At 39.7% G+C, this 25,243-nt stretch overlaps 1 protein-coding gene across 7 annotated transcripts in view; it reads right to left on the minus strand.

Moving 5' to 3' along the window:
- LOC111864021 (diuretic hormone receptor) overlaps positions 1-25,243 on the minus strand; it is a 529,565-nt gene that overhangs the window by 447,007 nt on the left and 57,315 nt on the right. The window contains exon 1 of one of the 7 annotated variants that reach the window (XM_033751293.1): positions 20,436-21,290. The exons of the other annotated variants lie outside the window; for them this stretch is intronic. The gene's annotated coding sequence lies outside the window, so the exon portion shown is untranslated. Of the gene's footprint in view, positions 1-20,435; positions 21,291-25,243 lie in introns of those variants that run through there. 7 annotated transcript variants of the gene reach the window in all.

A 25,243-nucleotide genomic window follows, 5' to 3' on the forward strand; every position in this document is an offset into this window, starting at 1 on the left:
ATCGCGTCGTGGTGCATTTCTGCTGTATTTAGCTCGATTTGTGTCTTTTCTATTCTCTCCGCAAGTTCTTCGAGCTTTGTATCTGTTATGATTTGGTTGGTTTTAATCTCTTCTCTTATGCCCAATATTTCTTCGTGTCTGGCGTCCACCTTTATTTGGTTGGCCTCCATTAAGGCCAGTAATTCTTTCTTCTCAGCCTTCCTTTCCTCCGTGTCAGCTTTTCTATTGGCCTCCGTCTTGGCCTCCGTGGCTCTGAATTCTTTCAGCATCTCGTCTGTTTTTTCTTGACCAGCGCTGATTTTCTTTAGCAGGAGTTCCATCATCTGCTGCATTTCCATTTTGTTGTTGTTGTTGTTGTTGTTGTTGTTGTAGGACGCGTGTTAAAGTTTGTAAAACACTTCTGACACCAATGCAGCGTGTTTTGTGTGTCACGCTACAAATAAATTCACGCCGTTCTCGAATTCCGTAGAACCTTTATTGTTCTTCACTTGCACAATCACACGCTTTACAATTATTAGTCTACACAATGTCTCGGCCGATACTCGACTGTCTTCCCTGGCGGTTGTTCCAAGACTCCCTTCTTCGAAGGCTGGAGAGAGCGACTGACTTCTTAGGTGGCTCGATGAAGACTGACTTCTAAGATGGCTATTCCAGGACTGACTGTCGAATGCATTCAACCCCGCTGTATAACCTTGGTCGCTGCTATGCAACGAACCCTCTGTTATAGCGGTGGGAACGTTGCTTTGTCGGTTCCGCGTTTCCTACGCAATGACCCATTGTTATCGCGTTGTCTCTGTGGGAACGCTTCGCGTATTCGTCGTAACCGTGGAGATTCGGTGTTGGAACTACAATAGGGCGATTGTCGTTTCCTATGCAACGGTCTATTCTGGCGTTTCCATAGAAGTGCCTCTTCTGGATTGCCGACACGTTACAATACAATTGATATTATATTAATTATAAATTTACCACTGAAATGCAATTAAGAGAAACAATTTTGGTTCGAAATACGTCAACGTTCCCACGACTTACATTAGCAGCTGAAGTGCTACTGCCAGAAAGACGATTTTTACCTTCAGAGGGGGCACTGAACAATAAAACGTTTATGTTATGGAAACCTCGGGCGAGTGATGGGTGCAACACTTGACATGTGTGACTTGAGGCTCTCACGAAAGTTAGTGTCTTCTGGAATACCGTGTTATCCGGTAGGATTTTGCAGTCATTTTGGAGGAACATAGTGTTTCCATCTTCAAGGGCAAGCAAGCAGCGATCAGTGTGCTCAGTTACGGATAAAGAGCGCTATATATGACTGCCCTTCTCCGAAGATAAGACGTTATGACCGTGTTCCAGCAGAGGAGCTGCCTTACTGCATCTCGTTGTTTGATTAGAGAGCTCTACTTCTGTCAGTACCGGTCAGTACACGTCACTTCCCTCTGGCTCATCGTGCGATTTACCAGTTGGCTCCAAAATTGTCACAATAGGGAGAGGCAATAATGGCGTGTCCATGTTTAAGCCTATGATTGGACATAGTTCAAGTCGTAATTGTGCGACAGCGCTTAACGCGTGTATTCGAAGTAAAATTTTGAAATAGAAATGTTTTTAAATATTGCTGGAACACTCTATGAATTATACTGGTTTGTTAAAATACTTTACTCTCAATCCATCGTGCATTTTCTTTTAGAAGATGCTTTACTAGTCTGAAGACGTAATCTAAAAGGGTGTCATTGTACTACCTACACATATGTGCATTTTTAGGCATAACAGAGTAAGAAAACCGCAAAATACTGCCCTACGGAAAAAATGTCGTCATATTATTTATTCATGTATACATTCTTGATCTATTTTATGTTATCCTGAGTTTCTAACAACACTATTTTCGGATATTAAACTCCTTTATATTAAGTAGCCTAATTAATTGGAGAGGTTGAGGAAAGGAAGCGGTTATCTTCTAATTTTGTATAGTAACCAGGGATTTGAGGAAGAAACTAGGGAAATGCTACATTTGGAGCATAGCTCTGTACGGGGCTGAAACATGGACACTTAGAGTAGTAGATCAGAAACATCTGGAAAGTTTCGAAATGTGGTGTTGGAGAAGAATGGAGAAGATCAGTTGGACCGATTATGTGAGAAATGAAGAAGTGTTAATTAGAGTCAGTGAGCAGAGGAATATCCTACACGAAATAAGAAAACGGAAGGCTAATTGGATTGGTCATGTTTTACGCAGAAACTGCCTTCTAAAAGAAGCTATCGAAGGAAAGATAGAGGGGCGGATAGAAGTGACAAGAAGACGAGGAAGAAGACGTAAGAAGATGCTGGATGACCTTGGGGACAGAAGAGGATACTGTCATTTGAAGGAGAAAGCTCTAGATCGCATTAAGTGGAGGAATTGTTTTGGAAGAGACTGTGGACCTGTCGTCTTGACAGATTACTGATGATGATGATGAACCAGGGATATTCGCCGGCCACAGTAGCCGCGCGGTCTAAGGCATGAACTGTCTTCGCTCGCTCGGAGGCTGAGATCGTGGGTTCGAATACCAATTAAGGCATTGATGTTTGGTGTGTGAATGTGTTTATTCTGTGTTTGTGTTGTCCTGTGTTTAGGTAGCGGCCTTGCGACGAGTTGATCACTCGTCCGAGGTGTCCTACCTTCTGTGAAAAATGATTGCTGAATTGAATAAGAGGACAATGACTTGAATGGGCGGGAAGAACCATTGAAATAAAAAGAATATTCATGAAGTGACTAAGAAGAACCACGAAAACCCTTATTCAAGTTTTGCTGGTCTCCGAACCGGGAAGCGAACCTTGGATTTCTTCAAGATAAAACAGGAATGTTGATGATTGATGCGACGCTCGGTGTAAAGCCAAGATGGCCGCAACATCTTGACCACTACAATCAATACAGACGCCATACCTTGTATCAGGACACAAGGGAATGTCGCATCTGAGAGTGTCTGGGGAACATGAGGCTCGGGAGAATATTTGGACGTTAGCCAGGGACACGAGAACGAAGAATACTGCTTGAAGAACTTTGTAATTAGTACTCTTTTTTTTCTTTTTCCTTGGCACTACAGCCCCAGTGGGCCTAGGCCTACCTCCATGAACTTCTCCGTTCACTTCGGTTTTTCTAGATCTTAGACATTCGGTAGGACTCCTTGGGAGGGTGATCAGCTCGTCGCAAGGCCTCTACCTGTACACAAACACAGAAAAACGCACACAAACATCCATGCCCTGAGTGGGATTCGAACCCACAATCCCGGCTTCCGAGCGAGCGAAGACAGTGCACGCCAGTTAGTACTCTTACCGAGTATTATTCAGATGATTGGCTATGAGTGTAGTGTGCATGGGGAGATGGCAAATATGCAAAGGTTCAATATTAGAGTCAATTTTACCGTCCACACAACATATTTTTATTATTATTATTACACTACATGTTTCGACCTCAAGAGGTCATCCTCAGGTGTACGAACACAGCTATATAATTACACGCAATCACATTCGTCTTTTCACTTATTCGATCCTGTATTTTATTCAGGCCCACGCTCAATAATATATCAAGCTCCTCTCACAAAACACAAGTTAAAATATTATTCTAAATGTCAAAATTTAAAATTTAAAATTTGTGAATCGAATTTCAATTCAGATCACTAGTTATGCTTTCACTTTCACTTGTTATTCAGTCACTTCCTACTTACGCTCATCACTGCGTCAAGTTCACTTTAACTAGTTTTAATTATATTATTGGTTAAAAAGTTCATGAATTAAAGTTCAATTTTATTATATTGATTGCACTTTCACTTTTTGGAGGTCTCGCTGATATATTATTGAGCGTGGGACTGAACAAGATACAGGATCGAATAATTGAAAAGACGAATGTGATTGCGTGTAATTATACAGCTGTGTTCGTACACCTGAGGATGACCTCTTGAGGTCGAAACATGTAGTGTAATAATAATAAAAATATGTTGTGTGGTCGGTAAAATTGACTATAATATTGATTATATACACAATAGGATGCAAGAAACAATTAAAGTTATGCAAAGTTTATTATGAAAATTCCAATATTCACACATAAATTTAATTGAATTTTACAGAAAGAGGGTGGGAGTTGTGAAGCGGATTCTAATGGCTATGAACAGGGTCCAATGAAGGGCTGATGTGGGAACTGCCCACATTCAAGCAAGTGTGACAACGCGAGCTTCATTGCTTGAATGTGGGCAGTTCCCACAACGGTGTGAATCTTAATATCTTGAACACGTGAACTACTGTCAGCTTATCAGTACGAACTACCCTGAATTAGTTAGCCTAATTACGTGCGCGATCATATATATACGTGTTAATTCAAATTCTCGGAGACAATTACTTAATTTATTGGCCTATAACGCCGAATATTCTTTAATTTAGGTTACAAGTCAGTCATGAATTCTTTGTTCGCAAACATTATGGTGTGGGTGTTAGGTGCATTATTTATAAGCAAATATCAAAGAAAAGTAAACGATTCAAAATGTTCTGCTGCTTTCACGAGCTTATGTATCTAAAAAAAATTATTTAATTAACGGCGCTCTGTTAGTTTACTTTGTTGAAATTAAGTGTCCGGTAACTTTATATTGCTGTGACTAGACTGAGTTGTGTTAGGACCAGTAACCGTAAATAGAAACTCAAATTCCCTGACAGATTATGAAAAATGTTTAACTTAGAATAAATTTGTGGTATTTTGTGAAAAAAGCCAGCATTTCAACAAAAGTTATTATTATTATTATTATTATTATTATTATTATTATTATTATTATTATCATCATCATCATCTCTTGTCACAGGTTTATTTCCTGGTATTCCTTTGCTTGGACCAGTGATGCACCTCACCACTCAGGCTTCAAGCTTCGCACTGTAGCACTTTCCGTAGTATGTGTGATGTTCCCAGGATAGCTGTTTTTTGCAGTGAATCTATGGAGTGTTTACCAGGAATTAGTTCCAAATGTTTCCTCAGCCCTCTGGTAACTGTACCCGTTTGTTGTTATTATTATTATTATTATTATTATTATGTAAACTCATCTCTAATCTGAAGAATTCTGTTTTCTGAGATGTAACGCCGTGTAGTCCTTTGGAAGTTAACAAGGAATATGTCGCGTCCATCTTCAGGGAAGTAGCATACGCTAGTTTCTAGCTGCGCTTCTTCTATGACCATGGATATAGAGGGGATATGTCCATCCGAAACATCAGTTAACTTTCAATGAACTAACCTCATTTGTATCCCAGAAAGCGGAAATCTTCATAACCACTGTTGCGAGAACCTAAAATTCTACTTGTCTCTAATTTAACTGTATTCGTGTCGTGTTTGTGCTACATATCGCAAGCATCAATAAAACACGAACGTTGAGCGAGGTTTAAATGATAATGCGTGCTAAATAGGTCCATGTACATTACAAAACGTTTAAAATTACACGAACTGTGTGAATCGAGCTTTGGTGGGAGTAAAACTTCACAGATCGGCACTTATGTGAACCTATCTAAGAAAATGACTAAAACCTGTAACACAGAACCCTCATTCATTCATTCACTCACTGACTCACTCATGGAGCTGAGCTCTTCTTGAGAAGCTGCCTATTGTGCAGCTACTCAAGAACTTCCCAGCATTTTATGGAACCCGAAGGTTCATTACAGTGTTCACAAGAACCCTCCACCAGTCAATACCCTGAGCTAGATCAATCCAATCCATACCGTCCTATCATATCTAAGATCCATTTTAATATTGTCCGCTCACCTACGTCTTGGTCTTCCCAGTATTCTTTCTTCCGGATTTCCCACCAATATCTTATTTGCATTCCTCTTCTCCCTTATGCATGCTACATTCCCTGTCCATCTCATCCTTCTTGATTCGATCATTCTAATTATGCCTGGCGAACTGTACAAGTTATGAAGCTCCTCATTATGTAGTTTTCTCCAACGTCCCGTCACCTCATTTCTATTGCGCAGAAATATTCTTCCTCAGCGCCCTGTTCTCGAACACCCTCAGTCTATGTTCCTCCCTTAATGTCAGAGAGCATGTAAGAATCCGGCATATGGAATATGACTCATATGTATTTTATCTCAACATTTTTTCGATGTAATGCACACCAACTGAGTAACGCTCCCTTTCTTCAGGAAATCACTTCGCTTGTAATCAGATAGGGAAAACAAAAGACGTGTCCGGGGCTCTGCGAAACGCTTCAGCCCAACTTTACAATCTGATGTTTGCTTAGTAACTCAGGGGAGTAACCTTAAATTGGAGCACCGTACGACAAACAGAACAAAATTCTAACAAAAATGAAAGGAGACAACGAATTTATCATTTATTTGTGTATTATGTTTGAATAGAAGTGAAGTTACTATACAACACAAAGCATCGCCGGAAACCTGCATATCCTAACTCATAATTAAAACTATCAATTTTAGTTATTTTTCCTTCTTAAATATTCATTTACACTACAACATATACAAAATTATGTCTAATTAACTTAAGAATCTGGTTTAACTTATGGTGTGCTCTTGCATATTAGAAAAAGACAGGGACATCAACCTAAACTGAATCCTAGAATTGGATTCGAACCCTCTATCCCACTGACCGTTAAAAGTTCTAGGCATAACGATCACTGCCATAGATTGAAATTTCATATTTACCGTCATGAAGAAGGTAATCCAGGTTGTTAACATGATTTGAGCGAAATATTTGGTTTATTACAAATGAAAATATATTTCTTATGAGGACTCAAACTAAAATATGAGATCTCAATTTTACACTGGAAACGGAGACAAGTCTAAGCATTTTATTTTTATCATTCAATTCTCTTCACCAGAATGATATTTTCCACACAGTGTTTAAGTGGTTAGTATGAGCAGACTATTTACAGACTTTCTGTCAACAAGTGAGCTTATTTAAAGTCAAGAAAGATGAGAGAGGATGTCAGGCCTGTCAGTGGGACGTGGGAATAGTCATTTATCGGTCCACTAACCTGGAACTTACTGACTTAAATCAACAAGCCCTCAAGATGGCTCTCAACCGGCCAATACACGATACGAATCCCTATTTAAATCAAATGCGTTTCAGGTTGAACTAAAAGGTTCAGTGAAGAAACATACAGCAATTTTATTAATTTATTTTAACGAAGTTTTATTTAATCTTCACATATGTATAATTTTGACCGAACGAGCGACCGCCGCTTGTGGGCGAAGTTAGTGCCAACTTCTGTGGATAGAGGGTGTCGCGTGGTCAGCGTAATGAATCCCCAAGGCCGTTAATTTCGGTTTTCTAGACCGGACCGACTATTTCCTTGAAATGGCTCCTCAATTATCCTCATGAGGCTGAGTGAATTCTGTTCCAGAACTACTACTTCTCAGAAAAACTGGTAGCGCAAGGAATCGAATCCAGGACCTCTTGATCTGTAGCCAGGAACTCTGAAAACTAGACCGCCAGTTCGCTTGCCGACTAAAACCACGGACTTTGGTTTTTTGGTATACGTGGTACAGTCATTAAGTGCGTGGAATGTGGTTTTATCGCATCTTATTACAAGATATTCACATACACTTACACAGATCCATATGGGCCCTCAAAATAGTTCCATTTGACCGCTATGCAAGTCTGCCAATGTTGATATAGGGGCCGAAAACACTGCTGAAACATACTGGCAGGAAATTCCCGTACGGAGTCTCTTGTGGCAATGACCACCTCCTCAGATGACTGAAATCTACGACCGCTTTCAAGCGATGAAAGAGCAAGAAATCGCAGGGTGCGAGATCAGGTGAGTACTGAGGGTATGGCAAAACGGTGACCTGTTGCCTTGCCAGTTACACTTGCCGCACTGCTGCCCAAAGCTTCTTCGCCGTACAATTGCTTCATCGTGCTAAACGTATCGTTACGGGATTTGCCTAGTTTCTGGCAGAACTTGATGTTTACCAATTGTTCAAACAGCCATATGTTCGATTTCCGCCACCCTTATTTAACTGCAGTTCACAACAGAGGCCGTAGTTCTGCTTACACTGTTTGCACACAACTTCCTCTTGCTGTGACGAGAGATGAACTGACAGGGCATCGTATCGTGCCTCAACCCATCCGCTGTAGTGAACTGCAATGACGCTTGCGGCCAGTCCACGAACTTATTGACTATAGTAGTATATAATTTTGACGACAATATTTTTAATAATATTAATTTGTTATGAATTGGATTGAACAGAAAAATGTGAATGCGTTTGGTGAGAAATTTGTTTCTTAATCATAAACTGCAAATGAAATCCGGGTTTGTTTACGATAGGCTGTATCCGGAAATAACGAAACAGTTGCGACACAATAAACTATTTTCACAGTTCATGAGTAATTTATTTTATTTTTGCGGCGGGAGAGAATCTCAGTTTCTTGATAATGAGGCCAGAAGTAGACTCAATGTACCAATCCCGGCTGCAAGAAGGGACAACAGAGCAGTGATACAATCATTACTGGCAAGAGAATCAGGATTACTTGAGATAAACCCGTCTGTTTCATTTTTCCCACCACGTATCCCACATGGGCTGTACTGCACTGAACCCGGGTTTTCTGGGTTTCATTGACATGTGATATAGCATCAGAGTCGGTCTTCTAGCTATATCTTTTCCACTAAGCATGCCGAGGTTCACTGGCTAGTGTTAAGATCGGTCCTGTGATAGTCTCCTGTACACGCTGCAATGCATATTCAAGAGTTCCATAAAAGTCAGGAAATATATTGAAAAATAAACTAATATTTATATAAAACCGCGTGTATATATGTGTATAAAAGAGTAAACCCATATACGGACCGCCTCCTGGTGTAGTGATCAGAGTTCCTGGATACGGATCCAGAGATCCGTGTTCCATTCCCGGTGCTTCCAGATTTTCTGAGAAGTAGTGGGTCTGGAACGGGGTTTACTCAGCCTTGTGAGGATAATTGAGGACCTATTTCAAGGAAATAGCGGCTCCGGTCTAGAAAACCGAGATTAACAGCCGTGGGGATTGATTGCGCTGACCACGCGACACCCTCTAACAGCTAAAGTTGGTACTAACTTCGCCGATAAGAAGCGGTCGCTCTGTTGGTATAGTTCACTTGCGGACTACAGGCCACGGAGTTATTATTAGTTAAACCCATAAGAGTATATTAAACCTGCCGAGGATGAAAACAATGAATTTTGTTTTCTGTTTTGTACATGCTAACGCTGTAACAATTTAACTTCCACAATTTTCTCTTCATAACATCAATACACTCAACATGGAAAGAAACTTTTAATTTACGGATATGTATATCATCAGGATAATATATGGAGGATTAATCAGATTCAGCTGGTATCTTCGCATTTAATTCAGGGGTCCAAGATCTCTAGTCGGTCACGGTAGTCGAGCGGTCTAAGGCATGCACTGTCTTCGTTCGCCCGGAAGCCGGGATCGTGGGTTCGAATCTCACTCAGGGCTACACCTGAGATAATTTAGGGATGGTTTTTCATGCCCGTGTCTTACTATTCTAAAGAAAGAAAGAAAGAAAGAAGAAGATGGAATTTTTAAGAACCTTCACCTCAGTAAGAGGTATTCGCGCACTTGATAAAAAAGCAATTTCCTCGTAGGAACAGCAGCATGAAATTCATGCAGTCGAAAGATGGAGAGCAAAGGGATTCAGAGCGTAGATTAAGAAGCAATATGTCCCCTCAGTGGTTTCATTTTTTAAACGCCTCAATGAGATAATATGTTCTTTCCAACTATGTTTAATGCTTAGAGTTACTTCGCTCAGTAGTCTTTAAAGTGCGAAACGCCATTCTATTGCAGACGCTGTTATGACGGTATACGATACAATATACACGAGAGCCAAATTATCATAGAACTGAATAAATAAAGGTTTCAATGTAGACGAGTTCAGCATATTTGAAGATAGTTGCCATAACTTTTCTAATGACACGTCACAAATTTGGAGGAAGTACGACATAACTTCTAAGAATTTCTGTGCATCAAAAGCTGAGGTATTACTCTTCGTAAGTGGAGAGCATAGTTGCTTCTTCTTCTACTTGCGAAGGGTTAATACCTCTGCTCGGTTCATACAATGTCAAAAGTGAGTGGCTGTCACTCCTGTTTCTATCCGGAGGTCCCAAGTTCGAATTTTTTCTTTCTTTTCCTTTTTTGTAGTGGAAAAACATTAACATTTTATAGCAGGAAGTAGATTTCATGCTACAATACAGATTAACCTATAGCATTATCCCTGAAATATTCCGTATGTCATGCAAACACAGACACGACTTTATATATAGTGCCCTTAAAAATTGGAAGCTCCATTTGTGATCTACTAAGCTGCATGTCATTTTATTGTAGGCTTCCCTTTGTTATAGATATTAATCTCTGTATAGCTTGTTCAATGACCAACTCTCTCTCTCTCTCACACACACAGACACACACATACACACACACAAAACACACACACACACTGGTAGTGTCGCCGATGCATTGCAATATTTTATTAAAGACAATCTTCATATTTCTCTCATGAAAATTTAATATTAATGTAAATTTATTCTGAACATACGTTTCAGTGGTACTAGTGCAAGAATGTATCAAGAAGTTTTTTGAGTTTGATGTTGCAAAGTAACGCGAATTGCTTTTAACATCAATATCAAGAACTGGTCCCATGTCACTTAATGGATATTTTTGATTAGTCTTAATAGGGACATATCATTTTAGAGGTCGATGTAATTTCAGAATCTTATTTTGTCTGAAACATCTTTAAGAACAATAATGATGGGACAATTGCTTAATTCTTACAAACTTTCTGAAGATTGTGTTTACCTTTTTATTTGTTCGGTATTTAACATAGCTACTTCGCAATGCTTCAATGGTTCCCATCGGTTCACTGCGTCCCACACTTGATGATATTTGGTCCACTATAGGGAAACCTGCATTTCATGAAAGATTCTATATTCCTACAGCACAACTGACCTACCTTTCGTACCGACCTTATAGGCTGCGCGTCCTGAATTCTACATATTTTAAATTAAAGAAAAATACCCCCTTGAAATGTACTCCGTTTCACGACAAGTGCCAGCAAGATTTGGTGGCCGCGAGAGAAGAAGACCACACGCTTCTGAAGTTGACTTAAATTTTACTCAGTTGCTTCATTTGTTTCGCTTTGGTGTCTGGTTTCAGCATTATCACTGAGAATGTATTAACAGTCCTAAGGGCTAGACGGCCGGGGTTCAATTCCAGGCAGAGGCAAGATTTCTCTCTTTTCCACAGCGTCCAGCCTCCTATCCAATAGGTACCGGAGAGATTTCCCCTGAAGTAAAGCGGCTGAGGGGTGGAGCTGACTCATTTCCACCTAGTGCGCTGGTCAAGAATGGTGGAGCTATACCTCTACGGGCAAATTTACCTCACTTTACCTTAGGTGCAAAGACGGTGCATATATCTTCTCATGCACGAATGAATGTGACTACGTTTCCTTGAAAAAGAACGGATTATTATTAAGTATAACAATATTTATTCATTCATAAGTAATCTGTCAGACGACAGGTCCACAGTATCTTCCAAAACAGTTCCTCCACTTAATGCGATCTAGAGCTTTCTCCTTCAGATGAGAATATCCTCTTCTGTCCCCAAGGTCATCCAGCATCTTCTTACGTCTTCTTCCTCTGGGGAAACATCTCGCATACATGGTATCTCTGTTTATGGAAAGAGACTATCCAGGAAAAGTGATAATGTGGTAGTTTTTCCATTTGCTTTCCACATCGCAGTACAACAGCCGTTCAAACCACTCTGGTCACGCCTGTTGTTATACGAACTTGAACCATCTCGAGCATCATTTGCTCTGTGCTTCAAGTTGCTGCTGATGACGCTGCTTCCGGCATCAGTTTTTGGTTTTTGGTGTCTCTCTTCGTCTGATGCCTACCCTTTGACCTGTCCAGCAAGGGAGGCCCTGCCAGTAGCTACGCTACCTCTGGTAAAGCTCTCAGGGTCCTTGGCATACTCAAACCCCGTCAGCACGATAAAGTGGAGACACCTTATATTATATATAAAACTATAATTTTGCCTGTGGTTCTGTATTGGTGTGAAACTTTGTCTCTGACATTAAGGGAGGAACACAGGCTGAGGGTGTTTGAGAACAGGGTGTTGAGGAGAATATTTGGACCGAAGAAGGATGAAGTGACAGGAGGTTGGGGAAAACTGCATAATGAGGAGCTTCATAACTTGTACTCTTCTCCAAGTATAATTAGAATGATCAAGTCAAGGGCAGGGCATATAGCACGAATGGAGGAGAAGATGAACGCATATAGGATATTGGCAGGAAAGTCAGAAGGAAAGAGACCACTTGGAAGACCGTGGAGTAGGTGGATGGACAATATTAAAATGGATCTTAGAGAGATAGGATGGGATAGAATGGTATGGATTGGATTATCTGGCTTAGCATATGGACCATTGGAGGGCTCTTGTGAACACGGTAATGAATCTTCAGGTTCCAATAAAATGCTAGAAAGTTCTTGAGCAGCTGCACAATTGCCGGCTTCTCAAGAATGGCTCAGCTCCATGAGTGTGTGATAACACCGTTTATTACTGAATACCAAGCAACAACGGAAACCGTACGTATTTCGACAAAAAGAGCATTTCGCGTTTTTGGCCACTTTTATTACTCATCCACAGTTTTATTTAGGGATATAGTCTTCATAAATCACTGAAAATATAATCAAAATCGTTACAGCTTTCTTCGAGAGAATCGTAATTTTGCATTTTGAAGCTCATCTGAAGGTCAGCTATTTTTGGAACTGGAATGCTCATGCTCACCGCTCGCCGATCTCTGAAGGAGAGACTCCTGAATACCAAATATGAGTAGCGTCAGTCCAGCTCTATAGGAGCTAGCGAAGAGAGCGTCCAAGCATACAGACAGAGCCGGTCTATATTCAGGAGAGGCGAGGATTGAAAACGCGTAAGCCGGCCAAAATCTCGACATAGAATTTCCACTATCGCAGTGCTTTATCACATGTAACATGAATACGAGAAAATAAGGCCTCGTGTGAAGGACATACGTGCCCATTTGTCTGTCTCTCTGTCACATAGTTTCTGGGCCTAAAATGTCGGGAAATCTTTCTTATAATTCGATATTGAAATACCACTAAAATCAGTTTGAAAATCCCGGTTTTCTGTTCAAGTGATCTATAATATAGCCCAGTTTAATGTAAGAGTATAGAATGAATTTTCCACTTATTCACATATTTGGTAAAAGCAGTAAGAAATCAAAATTTGATTCGTGTGGAAATTAAGAGCTGATTGAATTCGAGTAGTGCTTGTTATTTATCGATTCAGAAGTTGTCTTCTCGTCTGCTGTCTAAAAACGTAAAAATTAAATTATACAGAATTCTGATTTTCCTGTAGTTTTATATGGTGTAAAACATGATTTCTGACTTTAAGAGAATAACACACATGTAAGGTATTTGAGAACAGGATGATGAGCAAAATATTTGAGCCAAGAATGAACGGAATAATAGGTTGGAGAAAATTACATTATGGGGAACTTCATAACGTGGAGATACGTATAAGGGGAAGGCACGTAGAATTTCAGTGAGAAAGTCAGAAGGAAAGTGACCACTGCGAAGACATAAAAGCAGATGGAAGGATAATATTATAATGGATCTGTGACTGGATTGATCTGGTAAGATAGGGACCAGTGGAGGGCTCTTGTTAACACGATAATGAACTTTCGAGTTCCAGAAATGCTTGAACATTCTTAAGCAGCTGAGCGACTGGCAACTTCTGAAGAAGCCATCGGCTCAATGGAGCTAGGTGGAGTAGCCTTCCTTGTAAATCAATAAGGTCTGAGAATTGGAATCGCCCGGCAAATCTTAATAAAATCTCCAATAACGAATCTTAATAAGAATTGTCCAATGGTCAACGACCAACTTTTGGACCGGAGAAAGATCGATTTGGCTGCCACACATGGCTTTATTTTCTCACTCTCATTTGTGGTTTTCCTCGGAAGTAATTGAAAATTGTTGAAACTGACAGAGTAATTCCGCAGGCAAAGCTGATTTACTTGGGGATACAATCATTCGTGACGTCAACAAAAGGTCTCAATATATAATATAATTCTTTCCTGAATTACGTTCAGTTTTTCAATAGGCAAGACATATTTAGGGGACTTTTTTATTATAACTTCTTTCATTCTTTCAGAGTTTCTGAATATCTTCTCAATTATTAGGCCCGTTGATATTTATAATATTTCATTTTAGTATCGTGTTGCACGGGTTAATGGTAGAATTCACAGGGGGCATCCTTTTCAATAACAATTTAGTTTTAATTTTCGCCAAGTTTTAGCAACGTTCTGGAAAAATGGCCAAAAAATTACAATGCGGAAAATACGTATATACCCTACGTGATGAAGACTTTATCTGTGACAATTCTATAGAGACCGTAATGCATGGAAACGTGTAAACACATCACCAACCTGCGAACAGGAAAAGAAGCTGAACCTACCAGACTGCGCATGTGAACTAAATGATTACCTTTTATATTCATTTTATATTCGCTTGTAGAGTTGTTGTTTTATACTTCTTTCTTTCATTCTGTCTTGTATCATTAAATATCGACTTGTTACGCCACGAGAAAGGGAAAATACTATATTTTCCTTGCACTTCATTTAGAACACCTTTTGATCACTGAGACCCACAAATTCAGCGTAAATAAAATAGATATTGCAAGACTTTCAATGAATTTCAATCTGCTCTGTACGTGTAATTTTTGCTTTTTTTTTTTTCATTGGCGCTACAGCCCTCATTTGGACCTAGACCTACCTCCATGAAACTTTCCGTTTCACTTCGGTTTTACTAGATCTTAGACATATGGTAGGACTCCTTGGGTGGGTGATCAGCTCGTCGCAAGGCCTCTACCTGTACACAAACACAGTAAAACGCACACAAATATTCATGCCCTGAGTATGATTAGAACCCACGATCCCGGCTTCCGAGCAAGCGAAGACAGTGCATTCCTTAGACCGCTCGGCTACCTTGACCGGCAATTTTTCTTTTATTATTTTATTATTATGGCTCTACAACCCTTTGTCGGACCTTAGCCGCCTTTGCCAGTTTTCTGATCCTATGCACAGTCACTAGGATTCCTTGGACGAGTGATGAGCCTGTCGCAAAGCCGCTACCCACACACAGAACATAAACACAGAATAAAAGCACACAACACAGACATCTATACATTGAGTTGGATTCGAACCCAGGATCCCAGCGTTCGTGAGAGCGAAGACAGTTCATGTTTTAGACCACGAGGCCACTGTGATCGGCTTTTGCTGTTATAGATGTACTTAGTAACTCCATGATCATCTGTGTCATAAGCATTAACGTCGTTTATCTTTGGCTGAAGTGTGTGGAGGTGATTGTGAGTGGTAAATCCTGACGTACTGAAGTGAGTCAGGTACAGCCTCGTAACGTACGTGTCAGATGCAACTGCGTCAGTCTTCTGGTAATGTTAGCCGTACAGTGACACGCCTCTGCTTTAAAGCGAGATTTCTTTTACACAGAAACTAAACTAGAAGCCGGCGTCTCAGTAGAAGGTCTCCTTTGTGTTCTTGGGATTTCACCTTCGATTATTTTATTCAGAGACTAGGAATTCTCGTTGAGATTTCCATCACAGCTACCTGTGGTGTAGAACCTTTAAACAGGCCACGGAAATCCGGTTCACAGCCTCCTCGATTCATCACTCACCGTGACGGTATACATAATTCAGAAAGCTTCGTTCCTTCATAAAAAAAACTGTCAATCGCAACTCGCTTTCAGGTATGTTTGTGTTTTCTGACATAACCTTAACTTCAGACTTTCGATGCATTATTCTCTCCCCACTAAATGGCAAGTCGTTAGGGCAAGTTCTCAACATTTAATTAGAGTTTTATGTCCTTATAGAAGTACCCAACTCGAATTGCGACCTAAGCCCTGGCAATTTCGGTAGTTTTCGTGTTCCTACGTAAGTTCTTCCCCGCCGTGTGAAAGGACAGTGCCTTAAAATAAGTCACTTGTTACCACCCATCTTCGTACCAATAGCCTACCTACATAAGCGACATCTCTGCTGGCAATATAGCACACAACGCTGATTTCGTCTTGCATCAGTTGCTGGAAAGTTATTTTACGATTACACACATTTTTGTGTGTATGTGACACACATCTTATAAATCGCAAATGTAACACTTAGCTCGATTAGAATATGAGAAATGTCTCCATATGCTCTGTCCTTCATCTCAGAGTTTACAAACGGCGTTAAATTAAATACACATCAGTAACCCTTAAAACAATAAATAATGCAGTCGTAGCAGTGAACATGTGGATATATGTATGTATCATACAATAGCTCCTCTAGCCCATTCAGGGCACTGGCCTCTTATTCAGTTCCGTAATCATTTTTCACAGACGGTAGGACTCCTTGGACGAGTGCCCGTCGCCTCTACCTAAACACAGGACAACACAAACACAGAATAAACGCATACACAGACATCCATGCCTTGACTGGGAATTGAACTCACGATCCCGGCATCCGGCGACAGTTGACGTCTTAGATCGTGCGGCTACTGTGACCGGACCTCGAAGCTATTACCAGGGCTTCATTAAGAGAGTAACGTGCTGAACTCAAATAAATAGCAAGTAATTTACATCTATGAGAAGCATTTTGTGATTTCGTTAAAATTATGAGAGATCCTGGGTTTTTAGTAGATTTCATTAAAAAGTTTTAATAAGCCCAGTTCTGAGATATATATACTACCAAATGAACTTCATCAAATATTGTGATTTGTCTTGGACAATTTTGGAGCTAGGCATGTCACGTTTCTTCCAGGAATATTCATAAAAATAAAACTTAAGGCTCCAAGAAGAGATCTTTATACAGATTAGTAACAATTATTTTATTTATTTTTATCAACAATAAATATTTATATTATATTGTCATCCATATGTCCTAAATTAATATTTCTGACTTCGAAAATATTTAGTATGCGTTGAAATATATGATCTTAATTACGAACTTCAAATATAAGAGAATAAGTTAAATGAATGAAATTGTTCAGTTATTCATAAATATCAATACCCCCTTTCCTGAATATCATTATGTTTATTCCACCAATTCTCTTCCCAGAACTTCGTAAGTACCGTATTTACGCATGTATAGGCCGCGTGCGTGTATAGGCCGCGTGCGTGTTTAGGCCGCAGCACAATTTTCAGACAGAAATTATAGAAAAAATAATTTTCTTGGAATATTATTTCAGGAGTATTACACTCTGTATTACTAATTATGAATATTTTTTTTTAAATGAAGTGTGATTTCGAATATTTCGAATATAAGCCGCACCCCAGTTTTCCTCTTGAATTTTTGGCAAAAAATGTGCGGCCTATACATGCGTAAATATGGTGAAAATTCAGTGAAACTGTGACTTCAGGGTGCTGCTCAAGAACTGCCATATGCAAGAACAGGTCACCGAAGGAGAATCGGTTTTAACCGTAGCAAGAGAAGTGAAGCGTCGAATTTTCCCATTGAATTTTTATAAGTATTCCATTAACCATCATAACAACTAATGTAAACAAGCACAAAGTCAATTTGTTGCCGTGTCGTTTTCAAGCCATTCTCATGGAAACGAAATGCAAAACTGATCTAACCAACCCAGGTTCTGCTATGTTTAGCAAAGCTGTTCTTTAAAATCTGCTACAACTGTGAAACAATTTCATTGATATTTACTTAACTATTTAACTATATGGAGACGAAGAAAGGAAAGCAAAGGGAAGGTAAACGGATATTGAAGAATGTTAAAATTGGGTTGAAGATGCGAAGAATTTATTTTCCCCAAGGGACTACTCCTGCGCATGAGCACATCTGTCGAAGCCAAATGACAGAATATAATTTAGGTCTATATAAAGAATGTAACCTTTCCGATTAATTATGCAACCGGCATTATAGTAGTTTTAATCTTTACTAGATGTAACAGACATAATACTGGGTGTTTCTAAAAGAATGGTGGGGTCTCAGATACCTATATATTTCGTATTTCTTACCGTGCATAATCATAACATGTGTCAATCGGAAGTAAATTTTATGTGCATCCATCAAAGTGCCTCTATGTGCGCACCTTTCGTTACCCGGCACACATCAATGCGATAGTCGAATTCCTGCCACACTCGCTGCAGCATTTCAGGCGTGATGGTCTCCACAGCACGACTGATTCTGTTTCGGATCCTGGAGCGATTGGGTCAATGGGAGTACATAAACCATGTCCTTCACGTACCCCCACATGAAGAAATCACATGGAGTTATGTCCGGGGACATACGTCCCTCTCACTCTTTCCACATCTGCATGTGGCACATGTGGTCGCCCAGAACTCTTGCCTTTACAGAGACATCCACTGTCCACAAACTGACGGTAAAAAAAAGGTAAAGCTATCCCTGTAACAGGCAGTGAAGGCCCATAGGGTTGTGAGACGTTGAGGCTCCCACATTATTTAGAAAACTGGCTCAAAGATGGCGATAAGGTTGTCAGCGTCACGCGCCGGCCGCGCTTTACTTCCCAGGAAAATTATTTAATTAATTTCTGGTGCTCATTTCTGATAGAGGCTGAGTCGACCCCAGGGCTTAGTGCGGCTGGAAGGATTAGGTCAATTGAAAAAAAAAAACTCAATGACCTTATCGAGACTTGAACCCGCGATCTTCTGACTTGTAGAGTAGGGCCTCAACCAACTACGCTACCGCGTACCTTACAAACTGCCTGTTCCATCTGCGAATGTTTTCATGTGGAGCCTCCTTCTGAAAACGTACACGAAATTCACGGCTCACTGTAACGACGGATTTAGACACCTCAAATCGCAGCACGCAATAGGTCTTCTCCTGCTGGGTCGCCATCTTACATTTCACGCCGCCTAACTTTCGAAAATGGAACTGGGAAAGAGCGCGATATTCATTCATCAGTAATGAATGGCGATATAAAAGAGGAAAATTTGAGAGCCATGTTATGAATCCGTACACGTTTTGCTTTTCATCAGCAAAAACTGACGGAGATATACGGCAATGAAATCCCACCATTCTTTTATGAACACCCTGTATTTTAGAAACGAATAAAGATCAGCAAGAATCATAGGAAGAAACGTTGAGCCTATAACGAAACGTGAGGAAACATGAAATTTCGCTGTTATTGACGAGAGACTAACTTAAAAATATAAAGAAACGTTAACTTTCTCTCATCATCATCATCATCATCATCATCATCAGTAATCTGTCAAGACGACAGGTCCACAGTCTCTTTCAAAACAATTCCTCCACTTAATGCGATCTAGAGCTTTCTCCTTCAACTTTCTCTGAATGAAAAATATGCAGTGGCAGTTTAAGATAAAAATTGTTATCCACAAAGACACTATCAATGGCAAAAATTAAATGTATTATTCACAATGAGGAGATCAGAAAACTTAGCTTCAGAAGATCTCAGTAACTACTATTAGCCCACAATCTGAACAAATGTTAAAATGTTTAGCAATAAATTCATTTGAATTCAAAATGTCGCGACACTCCGCTTCAGAAACACCGGGTTCTTCGTCTCTCATACGCAGAAGCACACATAGCAGATTGGGGTGTGTTCTGAAGCAGTCAAGTCGTAATACAAGACTTTCAGAAATGCCACGCCCGATCCCTTATGTATCTGTAAATATGTGTCACGCGAATCTCAGATATTAAGAAATAGCTCTTTCATTACATGCAAACACAAAGCCGACACAGATATGAGTTTTCCAAAGGGCTGTAAGTTGATCAGGCTGTTCGATGAATCAATACGATAGCTTATTCTTATTTATACAAAGTACCGAACATTGGAATGTAGCCACTTATAAATATTTTATCGAACTACTTAGATATTATGAAAAAAAAATATTTTTTTCACTACGATTTGTTTTTTGTAAGTGAAAGTATAAAATGCAATGTTCAAGACCTTTTTCTATTGTGTATAAAAATTAAAATGCTAAAATTAAATGTAAGATTTTTTACGCAAACTAAAAAAAATGCATAACATTTTCTAAAGAATTTCATTGGGTAATTGAGGAATTCAAATAGTCCTAAACCTATAGAACGACTGGGCACTGACATCGACTTTTCTGATATCGATGAAAATTTTCATGTCGATTGATATCCCTAGTTCCTTTCATTACAGATGAAATCTCGGTTTTATAAAATCTTATGTGTACTCTTATGATATACACCTAATGTACTGACGCCACGAAGCGTCCCCAATAGACGCCACTTCGCATGTAATCATTCGAGTTGAACATTCTCTCGTCGGTTTGAATAGAATTATTACTATTTTCTAGGTTCTTTGGATTTTAATTTTAATTTCAATGGTCGTGTTTTCATTGTTGATGCATTGTTAATAAGGTGTGTTTAACCTAAAAGATATAGAAACAAAATTTTGTGTTTAACTTACAAATGGACAGTGTGTTGCTCCTCCTTAATGGTTTCTGCAAATTGTAAACCAGAGCTTAGTAACCAGTCACATGAGCGGAATCCTCTTCGAACATTTACTATCGCATTAAACTGTAGCAAAGGCAGTTCTGTAAAAGCGTAATGCAACTTGTGCAGGAAAACGCGAGGCTTACTCCTGGTTGTAAAGTACAATCAGAACACTCTGAAACTGATAGCCACTAACAATTGAACTAATTACACTTCACAGGATGCCACTTATTTCCACTTCTATCACAGTTTACGAGTGCATACCGGGCCTCTGCAGCCTGTTATCCAAGCCGTGAAAGGCAACTTCCAAATTTCACATGTCAGGTTCACAGAGATCAATATTGAATTTTAAGATGACTTAGACTAATTTTTGGATGCAAACTGATAATGAGATTATGTGTGTTCTCCAGATGAAAGAATTCTGCAGTTGACAGTAACATCCGCTGGGTCACCTAGCCGCATTTGACAGCTCATTTGACTGCACTGGACACTACAGTACACAATTCACTTTCGTTTTCGGTGGAACCACAAACAAAGAACTTACATACGAACGTTAAGAATTTGGAAATTCCTTTAAAGTTTTACATTTTGTTTCTTTCGTCATTCTTAAAGAATTAATGGTTTCTTCAGAGTTTCTTTCTCTCGAGTTAAGCAATATACTCGTACATGAATATTTCTTTTCTTCCTCTTTCATAATTAATTCTAAGGGAGCAGTATTTATCTAACAGCAGTTCTTTACTACAATTTGTTCCTTATGTCTCACAAGGATGCGATTTTATTAAGCATTTCGTTACAAACACAACAGTCACTGAACACCTAACAGCCACAGACCAAGACACAGCTTACACTACTCGTAATTTGAGTAAGCTTCACCTCAACCAGCGGGAAGAGACATGTCACGTGAGGCTTGCAATGCTTCAAAGGCGCGCTGCATCCTAGTGTATAAGCAGCAGAGGAGTGTAAAACGCACAGAAACTGAACTAGCATTTAGTTTCATGCCTTTACTGCTTGCCTTGCGTGTTTTAAATCGAGTCCTCTCGGGATTAATTCATACTGCCTAATATCCTAGCTCTACTGAGCTCGATTTGAAATTAAAAGTTTGAACAATAATCGAAGTCATATCAAGTGTTGAGTGTTGTGTTGTGACGGATAAAACACACAATTGATATAAGTTAATATACAACAGGATGCATTTCTTGAAGATTATAATCGAAGTTGTAAACAAGTTTTACAGAAGCTAACCTAATAGATCCTATCGCATTCTAGCCTAACCTGCTACCTAATGTCATGGCATTAAAAATAAGCAACTAGACTTTGAAGTTAAACTTAGCAAAGCAAACCGTATTCAATTATGCTTAAAATTTTTTTTATGTTTGAAAGTAAACTAAAAATAACCAAGAGTAAAATTATGCATATGCTTAGCATACGTAACCTAAAACGATAAATAATATGATTAGAAACAGCGGATCTTAAATCAAGAAGGCTTGCAATTGTTACTTACATTAAACTGTGGGTTGAAGACGAAGTGGATGTTAAGCCCACGCTAGACCAAGTCTGTAATTCTAGGTGGAATAGAATCCACTCGTAATTACTCCAGATTGACATTTTGTAAAACATATGCTCCTCATTCTTACTATTACAGTTAACTACTTATTTGTTAAGAAAGCGATATTCTTTAACGTCTGTTCTAAGGAATGGTCAAACCAGACCTTAGGTGGTAAAAGCCGGATATATTCCTGCTCATTTTATAAAGTTTTCCCTTGAAAGAAGATTATCGACCAAAAAGAAGGGCTGGAGTCCGAACTGAGCCATTTCCCCTCCTATTTGTAAATTCAGCTACCTATGAAGGGCTTATGGTTGCATGCTTTACTCTAGAGAGAAAACCATTTAGATAATCTTTCTTAAGATAAAAATCCTCATCGAATAATTAGTGTTCGCATGCATAAGTATTATTTTTCGTTTTACTTGTTTATTTATGGTTTATTTAACGACGCTTCTTCCTAAATCAGATGGTTAAAAGTGGGCAAATAATAAGACGGCATTGAATAATGAACTGTAGAATGTGACCGTCTGCTAGGACAGAGGGCCTATTGACTAAGTTTTGAAATCTGGACCCGCTGACCACTGGACAGCAACCTTCAGCAGAAACTATTGTTGTAAAGTTTTGCGCTGAGAATAACCGATTAAAGGTTCGGCTACACAGAGCGCTACGCTATGTTCGCTACGTACGCTACGTACGCTGTATACACTCTGCGACGCAGGTAACATAGGGAATATAGCGTACGTAGCGTACGGAAGTCTGTGTGGCCAGTCACATTGGCAATAAAGGGAGATGTTTTTCTGTTCGTATAGCGAACATAGCGTACGTAGCGTACGGAAGTCTGTGTGTGGCCGAACCTTTATTAGCTGCTAATTGATTGACGCGTCATTAAAAATTCTGTCTAGACTAAATATGTCACACATTGACTATTGTTATAAAAAGACCGCGATTAATTTAGGGTTTGAATAGAGGCTTCCGTAAACCGATCGAAGACAAGTTTTCTCGTACTACACTAGAAAATCCACGGAAACCCTCAGTAATGGAACTCTTTATTCCCCCCAAGATTCCAGAATAAGGTAGGCTGCACACCCGCATGCGTCAAGACATGTAACACTCAAGACACGATGTCTGCGACATGACGCAAAGACAGGAGCACAGTTGAAAAGAATGAGATCATGAAAACCGCCGCACACCGGTCTGAGTCATGTAGCTGACGTCATAATGCTGACTAAGACCGGTGTGCTGCAGTTTTCATAATCTCATTCGTTTCAACTGTGCTCCTGTCTTTGCATCATGTCGCAGACATCGTGTCTTGAGTGTTACATGTCTTGACGCATGCCGGTGTGCGGCCTACCTATGAGTTTAGTTATTTACTGCTATAGTAAACCGCTTAGTGACTATAGGGCCTAAGTGAACGACATGTGTGAACCAATTACTTCGTGTGCGTGCGTGTGTGTATGTGTGTCTGCTAGCGGCTGCAGTGTGGGAAGGTCATCCCAGTACTACTGTTTCATTATTCCCGAATTCCAGGTCAAAGAGAAATTCCATTAACATAATATGAATAATTTGATAAGCATTAATTGAATTAAGTGAAGAAAGGACTTTTGTGCAGTTCCAAATTACGATGAATTGAAAGTACTACGAATCTTCTATTCTGTTCTATTACTATTGTACTAAAAGCTGTAAGAGGTTTTTGGCAATGGTGTTACCCCGAATCAATTTTCTGGACGTTTTGGTTATGAACGGTACTGACCATCCTGTCCTAAGGATTTCAGCACCGTACAATTGCATTTTGTTTTGTTTGTCTGAACAATATTTTGCATAGAAACAGACCCAACGCAGTTAGACTGAAGGACAAAACTCCGTTTGTTGTGATCAGGATCGTTGAGAACACCCTTAAGATTTCGACTGTCTACAGTGGTTCACGGTTCCCAAATTGATAACTTTTCCCATTGATATATGTGTACTGCTCTCCAACTTAATACCTAAAGCATAACTGTAGATCAAATATGTTAATAAACGCATTCAATTCTGAGTTTAGCGTCTGTTTCCATTCGTTCTATGTATTGTATTTATCCATACTCGTATATAACCACGACACAGTTTCTTGAGTGAAATCCAATGAATGTAAAGTTAATAGAAACATATAAGTAGACGCTACAGCCTCCCATTTTTGGGGAATTTATAATCTCTCAAATAAATTCATTTTGAAATAATAAAAGTAAAGTTGTAAGATTTGAGGCTTTCACGGCGGTGAGTATGAAGAAAGCAGTCTTCTGGGATTTGGCACCGTGTATATGTGGTGTTAACCGACGTTTCGGAGGAACGTCTGCTTGACCGTGTCTCACGGTGTTGTCGCTTGCAGATTTACCTATACTTCTTCAACCCTGAAGATGGGGGCGATACGTTCCTCCGAAACGTCGGTTAACACCACATATACACGGTGCCAAATCCCAGAAGACTGCTTTCTTCATACTCACCGCCGTGAAAGCCTCAAATCTTACAACTTTACNAAGCACTACGCCATGAAGGCGTGTAGGGGAATGGATGTATAGACCCACGTTTTCTTGACCTCGACACTAATTGGGGGGGGTGAGTGGTCAGCTTCACGCCCCGGCCTCTTTACCCATGGGGAAAGAGCCCCCGGTATCCATTGAATAGGAGGTTGGGTGGACCCCAGAGCCGGTCTCAACAACACGGAGAAGTGAAAATTCTTGACTCCACCGGGACTCGAACTCCGACCCCTCGGTCGTCCAGCCAGTAGATTTTTAGGTGATATGGAAGTATAATTTTTGTACCAAGCTGTAAAAACATGTTGTACATATACAGTAGAACTTGGTTATAACGTCATCAAAGGGACCTAAAAATAGTGCCGTTATAAACGAATGTCGTTGTAACCGAAATGGGCACTTCCACAGTAGCCTTATGTTAGTCACGTAAAAATCTACCAAAAACCGAGTTAAAATGGTGCATTTTTTTAGTGAAATACGTAGTTAAGTACAGACTAACGTAACATTAACGTGGAATTGCCCAAATGTGTAATATCAAAGACATATTACAGCGCTTTTCACTGACAATACACACCGCACTAATACTGTATATTAAAGGTAGGCCTACTCACCAAATTACAGTAGATTACATCAATTGTTGTGCCTTACTGTACCTAGATACGAGTACAGTAATCAGTTATCTTCATCTGTTTCCTGTTACTTGCCCAATACACACTTTCTAAATTACGTTCA

The sequence above is a fragment of the Cryptotermes secundus genome, unplaced genomic scaffold (assembly GCF_002891405.2).
Source record: "Cryptotermes secundus unplaced genomic scaffold, Csec_1.0 scaffold303, whole genome shotgun sequence".
Classification (NCBI taxonomy): Eukaryota; Metazoa; Arthropoda; class Insecta; order Blattodea; family Kalotermitidae; genus Cryptotermes; species Cryptotermes secundus.